The sequence below is a fragment of the Biomphalaria glabrata genome, chromosome 7, assembly GCF_947242115.1.
Source record: "Biomphalaria glabrata chromosome 7, xgBioGlab47.1, whole genome shotgun sequence".
NCBI lineage: Eukaryota > Metazoa > Mollusca > Gastropoda > Planorbidae > Biomphalaria > Biomphalaria glabrata.
The window spans coordinates 9,305,748-9,312,930 of record NC_074717.1 but is presented as its reverse complement, the minus strand read 5'-3'; the positions used below and the strand labels follow the sequence as shown (position 1 = coordinate 9,312,930).

At 38.4% G+C, this 7,183-nt stretch overlaps 1 long non-coding RNA gene across 1 annotated transcript; it reads left to right on the top strand.

The window, feature by feature from the left end:
• The first annotated feature begins 2,742 nt into the window (after positions 1 to 2,742).
• LOC106060491 (uncharacterized) lies at positions 2,743 to 4,661 on the top strand. Its single transcript, XR_001216448.2, has 2 exons — positions 2,743 to 2,867; positions 4,241 to 4,661. It is a non-coding gene; the product is annotated as an uncharacterized LOC106060491 (long non-coding RNA).
• The last annotated feature ends 2,522 nt before the right edge of the window (positions 4,662 to 7,183 follow it).

Below are 7,183 nucleotides of genomic sequence, written 5' to 3'. Positions count from 1 at the left end.
TGTCACTTGTATCTCAGCTCTACCTGTCAATTGTATCGCAACTGTACCTGTCACTTGTATCTCAGCTCTACCTGTCACTTGTATCTCAGCTGTACCTGTCACTTGTATCTCAGCTGTACCTGTCACTTGTATCTCAGCTGTACCTGTCACTTGTATCTCAGCTCTATCTGTCACTTGTATCTCAGCTGTACCTGCCACTTGTATCTCAGCTGTACCTGTCACTTGTATCTCAGCTGTACCTGCCACTTGTATCTCAGCTTTATCTGCCACTTGTATCTCAGCTGTACCTGTCACTTGTATCTCAGCTGTACCTGTCACTTGTATCTCAGCTCTATCTGTCACTTGTATCTCAGCTCTACCTGTCTCTTGTATCTCAGCTCTATCTGTCACTTGTATCTCAGCTGTACCTGCCACTTGTATCTCAGCTGTACCTGTCACTTGTATCTCAGCTGTACCTGTCACTTGTATCTCAGCTCTATCTGTCACTTGTATCTAAGCTGTACCTGTCACTTGTATCTCAGCTCTATCTGTCACGTATCTCACCTGTATCTGTCACTTGTATCTCATCTCTATCTGTCACTTGTATCTCAGCTCTACCTGTCACTTGTATCTCAGCTCTACCTGTCACTTGTAGCTCAGCTCTATCTGTCACTTGTATCTCAGCTCTATCTGTCAATTGTATCGCAACTGTATCTGCCACTTGTATCTCAGCTCTATCTGCCACTTGTATCTCAGCTCTATCTGTCACTTGTATCTCAGCTGTACCTGTCACTTGTATCTCAGCTCTATCTGTCACTTGTATCTCAGCTCTACCTGTCAATTGTATCGCAACTGTATCTGCCATTTGTATCTCAGCTCTACCTGTCAATTGTATCGCAACTGTATCTGTCACTTAAATCTCAGCTCTACCTGTCAGGTGTATCTCAGCTCTATCTGTCACTAGTATCTCAGCTCTACCTGTCAATTGTATCTGTCACTTGTATCTCAGCTGTACCTGTCACTTGTATCTCAGCTCTATCTGTCACTTGTATCTCAGCTGTACCTGCCACTTGTATCTCAGCTGTACCTGTCAGTTGATATTTAATAAGTTATGGAACGCCAATATATTTTCTCGATACCTCTACGACTGAATACCAGAAGCCTCTGATATACAACTGCATTATTAAAATTCTGCAGATCTATCTATAGTGATTACATACATAGCATAAGAAGCACAGCGAATTGTTTTCTATCTTAGCATAATACTTGTATATTTGTGTAATTAACATTTGTTACATTCATATCAGCGACTTGTCGATTGCCTATGCAATATACAAACATGCATAAAAACATACATGCACTGTCTCACACTGACATATAGACACTCATACACACATACAGACACACACAAGCGTTCACATACTCACGTTTACACATACGTGCCCACTCCAACGCATGCACAACCTCCAACACGTATCACACTGAAGCAATGCTGTGCATATCAGCACAAACGCTACACATGCTCATGTATTTACACACATACGAATGTATTCCCCCTCATATGTATTCACTCACTCACACACATGTATTCACACACAAATGTATCCTTACACATGTATTCACACACATGTATCCACACACACATGTATTCACACACACACACATACATGTATTCACACACATTAACATGTATTCACGCACACGTGTGTTCACACACACACATGTATTCACGCACATGTATTCACACACACATACATGTTTTACACACACATGTATTCACACACATACACGTGTATTTACACGCACATGTATTCACGCACATGTATTCACACACAAATGTATTTACGCATACAAGTATTCACACACATGTATTCACATACATGTATTCACACACATTATCATGTAGTCACACACAAATACACATGTATTTACACACATACACAAATATTCACACATACACCGGCAGTCTGCCGAGCGCTGGAGTACAGCGACACTTCTGACAAGGTACCCTGTGCCCCTGTTGAAGAAAATTATCATGGGACTCCTGAAGCAGTTTGAGAAAAACAAAAGACCATCCTGTATGCGAGTGTTTCCAAAGGACGTACATTTAGGGCTCTTTGGACGCCTCTGGGTCCACCCAGCTCTAATGGGTACCTGACATTAGTAGGGGAAAAGTAAAAGTCGGTTTGTCGTTGTGCTGGCCATATGACATCCTCGTTAAGCGTTGGCACAGATACAGATGACTTTAACATCATCTGCCCCAAATATCGTAAGGTCTGAAAGGGGGGGGGATACTTTTATGTGCCCTTTTTAGACATTTTGATCTGGCAAATGAGATAAAGGTCATCTTTTCCTATGGGCGACGGTCAACGGAAATGAAAATAAAATTCCGAAATTCAAGATCACCACTCTTCATCGAGATTCGTACCCGACATCCCTCGATTCGGAAGCCAAGCGTTTTATCATTTATCTACCGAGCCCAATAAATACATCATTTACAACAAAAAAATCATGATACAAAAATTGATACATTAAATTTTATTTTCGTTTATTTTTCTTTCAAGGAACCTTGTGGGGCCCTAATGACTATGGCGAAATGTGCCCTTTCGTGCCTTTGTTGCTACTCCCCTGACTAATGAGTATTTGACACATTCTCTAAGCGTGGAATGCCAGCATATTCCCAGCATTTCGATTCCCCCTCTCCCGAACCAAAACAAACAAACAAATAAAATTGTTTTCTAATAACTTCTCGTTTCATTAACTGGCCACACCCACGTCTGCTACAGTACAATATAAACTGGAGTCTGTGACCGATTCGATGCACATTTTCAAAGACAACTATACGAATTGAGTTACAAGCAAGTTACTGAGACAAGATCTATCTAAAGGTTAGTCAATACTAAAATTATATAGATGTCTTTCCAAGCTAATCCGACATCACAGAAGCAGAGATGTCTTTCCAAGCTATTCCGACATCACAGAAGCAGAGATGTCTTTCCTAGCTAATCCGACATCACAGAAGCAGAGATGTCTTTCCTAGCTAATCCGACATCACAGAAGCAGAGATGTCTTTCCTAGCTAATCCGACATCACAGAAGCAGAGATGTCTTTCCTAGCTAATCCGACATCACAGAAATAGAGATGTCTTTCTAGTCTTTGATAGAAAACAAAAATGTCTTTCCATCCTCATTCGGAGTTTCATTACTATAGTTATCTCTCCTCTCTATCTAGAGTCGCAGTAGAATAGATGTTGTTGTTTTTTTCAATCACGCTCGAATAGATGCCTCACCACTAATTCGCAGTCGCAGCAGAATAGACGCTTTTGTACGCTTGGTTTGTCTAGTCACTAGTGTACATTCCTTCTATCGGTAAATACTTTAATATATTGTAGAAAGATTCAACTACTATTTTGTATATAAATGCGCAGTGTTTATCACATTATGTATAAGAACAATGGATATGCATAAGAGGTTATAGTCTTTAGAATGAACGTCTGTAGTTTATAGATAACAATTTAACAATCCATGCATTGCAATGACCCTCGCTATCCAGGGTGCAACGCACGACACTACCAACTCAAGGAACTTGACAACTCAGGGCACCAAAATAACACTTTAATGTCCAATAAATCAACAGCCAATACTGTACAATTGGCAACACGTAACATTAGCTGTACAAATGCTTTCCCGTAGATAACCGTACTGATGTATCAACTCTGTACTCCGGTATCAAACTCTACTAGCCTCTCCGTCTCATCCTGGGTTCAACTGTTCCGGACCGACTTCACACTGGACTAGTACCGTGTTTGATCTTGACTCGTGACTTATGAACGGAACCGAACCGTAGCCATACCGCCATCACCTTCATAAAATAAAAATTGTTTTTTTAAAGATTTTTTCTTATATCTATTAGTTGTTAGTATTACACTTGAATCAGTACATAATTCTCTTTTTACATCTTAAACTCCTATAAGATTGTGAAAGTTAGACACTGAACGCAGAGTTCAAATTCACAACTTTGAGAGTGAGAGTAAATGTTACAGGCTATCAGATACCAAGGAAAGAAGACCAACGAGGGGGAGTTGTGTGGGATTTATTTTATTGAGATGATCATTTTACAGAGGTGTGTGTCCTTCCAAATATGTACCTGACCTATGAAAACGTGATTAAGCAAAGATCTTTTATTTATTGAACTGCAACCTTTTTTTCTTCAATGTTAAATGTATGATTTTTATTTTATTTTATTTTATTTTTTCGTACAGATGGAGCTAATTCTCGCAATACCAACTATTCCCATTCCAATAGACAAACCATGCAGTTGCAGTTAATTGTGACCTCAAAGTGTTCTTACATTGACAAGTTGAACTTCTGCACTAATGGCGCCAACTATTATCATCCTAATTCCTGACTCCAGCAAAAGTTTCATCCGCTCACAACGAGGCTAAAATTCTCCTTTTTGTGTAAAAGCTCAAAATGTCTTCACAGATGACACCAATAATAGTCACAATGTTTCCGGACACCAAAACTAGCTCCAGATTTAGAAGTAAATAGAGATTTCGAATTTCTCCAGTATGTATATATATATATGTCACAGTCCAGAAACTTGCCTCTACATAGAGGACATGATGCTCATGTTCTACCACATATTTATTTTATTTATTGATCATTAAATACAAGACGAAACCATTGTCTTCATTTTTTTTAAATAGCATAAAAATTGTGTCCTGTTGAACGAGTGTGTCTTGTTGAACTATTGTGTCTTGTTGAACTATTTGGTCTTGGTGAACTTGTGTGTTTTGTTGAACTTTTGTGTCCTGTTGAACTATTGTGTTTTGTTGAACTTTTGTGTCTTGTTGAACTATTGTGTTTTGTTGAACTTTTGTGTCCTGTTGAACTAGTGTGTCTTGTTGAACTAGTGTGTCTTGTTGAACTATTGTGTTTTGTTGAACTTTTGTGTCCTGTTGAACTAGTGTGTCTTGTTGAACTAGTGTGTCTTGTTGAACTATTGTGTTTTGTTGAACTTTTGTGTCCTGTTGAACTAGTGTGTCTTGTTGAACTATTGTGTCCTGTTGAACTAGTGTGTTTTGTTGAACTTTTGTGTCCTGTTGAACTAGTGTGTCTTGTTGAACTAGTGTGTCTTGTTGAACTATTGTGTATTGTTGAACTTTTGTGTCCTGTTGAACTATTGTGTTTTGTTGAACTTTTGTGTCTTGTTGAACTATTGTGTTTTGTTGAACTTTTGTGTCCTGTTGAACTAGTGTGTTTTGTTGAACTTTTGTGTCCTGTTGAACTAGTGTGTCTTGTTGAACTATTGTGTTTTGTTGAACTTTTGTGTCCTGTTGAACTAGTGTGTCTTGTTGAACTATTGTGTCCTGTTGAACTAGTGTGTCTTGTTGAACTAGTGTGTCTTGTTGAACTAGTGTGTTTTGTAGAACTTTTGTGTCCTGTTGAACTAGTGTGTCTAGTTGAACTATTGTGTCCTGTTGAACTAGTGTGTTTTGTTGAACTTTTGTGTCCTGTTGAACTAGTGTGTCTTGTTGAACTAGTGTGTCTTGTTGAACTATTGTGTTTTGTTGAACTTTTGTGTCCTGTTGAACTAGTGTGTCTTGTTGAACTATTGTGTCCTGTTGAACTAGTGTGTTTTGTTGAACTTTTGTGTCCTGTTGAACTAGTGTGTCTTGTTGAACTAGTGTGTCTTGTTGAACTATTGTGTTTTGTTGAACTTTTGTGTCCTGTTGAACTAGTGTGTCTTGTTGAACTAGTGTGTCTTGTTGAACTATTGTGTTTTGTTGAACTTTTGTGTCCTGTTGAACTAGTGTGTCTTGTTGAACTATTGTGTCCTGTTGAACTAGTGTGTTTTGTTGAACTTTTGTGTCCTGTTGAACTAGTGTGTCTTGTTGAACTAGTGTGTCTTGTTGAACTATTGTGTATTGTTGAACTTTTGTGTCCTGTTGAACTATTGTGTTTTGTTGAACTTTTGTGTCTTGTTGAACTATTGTGTTTTGTTGAACTTTTGTGTCCTGTTGAACTAGTGTGTTTTGTTGAACTTTTGTGTCCTGTTGAACTAGTGTGTCTTGTTGAACTATTGTGTTTTGTTGAACTTTTGTGTCCTGTTGAACTAGTGTGTCTTGTTGAACTATTGTGTCCTGTTGAACTAGTGTGTCTTGTTGAACTAGTGTGTCTTGTTGAACTAGTGTGTTTTGTAGAACTTTTGTGTCCTGTTGAACTAGTGTGTCTAGTTGAACTATTGTGTCCTGTTGAACTAGTGTGTTTTGTTGAACTTTTGTGTCCTGTTGAACTAGTGTGTCTTGTTGAACTAGTGTGTCTTGTTGAACTATTGTGTTTTGTTGAACTTTTGTGTCCTGTTGAACTAGTGTGTCTTGTTGAACTATTGTGTCCTGTTGAACTAGTGTGTTTTGTTGAACTTTTGTGTCCTGTTGAACTAGTGTGTCTTGTTGAACTAGTGTGTCTTGTTGAACTATTGTGTTTTGTTGAACTTTTGTGTCCTTTCGAACTAGTGTGTCTTGTTGAACTATTGTGTCTTGTTGAACTATTTGGTCTTGGTGAACTTGTGTGTTTTGTTGAACTTTTGTGTCTTGTTGAGCTATTCTGACTTGTTAACATTCTGTGTCTCTTATCTTATCTTATATAACACAGACGTTACTTCAAAAAAAAAAAAAAGAACATGATTATCTCATAAGCGTCAAGCATCTAGTCATGTTAACCAATGACTATGAAGTCACTGGTTTTCCACACTATCTCAGGCAATCCATACCATGCTCTAATAGCAATTGGGAGAAAGGAGCATTTGTAAAAATTTGTCCTAGCATATGGAACGAGGAATGTGCCTTGTGACATTAGATTTGTTTATATGTTGAATGTGTAGTTATTAGGAAAAAAAAAATCGTACACTATTACATATTGATTCGACCTATCCAATGACAGGGGACATGGTAGTGCGGTTTGCGCTCTGGACTGTCGTTCGAACTTATCGATGGTCCCGGGTTCAAAACCTACCTGCTACCATCCCCGGTCGTCCTGCGGGAGGTTTTGACTAGGAAGTAAACTATCTTCAACTCTGAAGGAACATCCGAAACATGTATAACATTTTACAAAAATTTTAACATTAAAATACCCCCCCCCCCCCCAAAAAAAAAATTATTGTTGGCCATCTATTAGTGCTTGCACATTTTATTTATCATGGT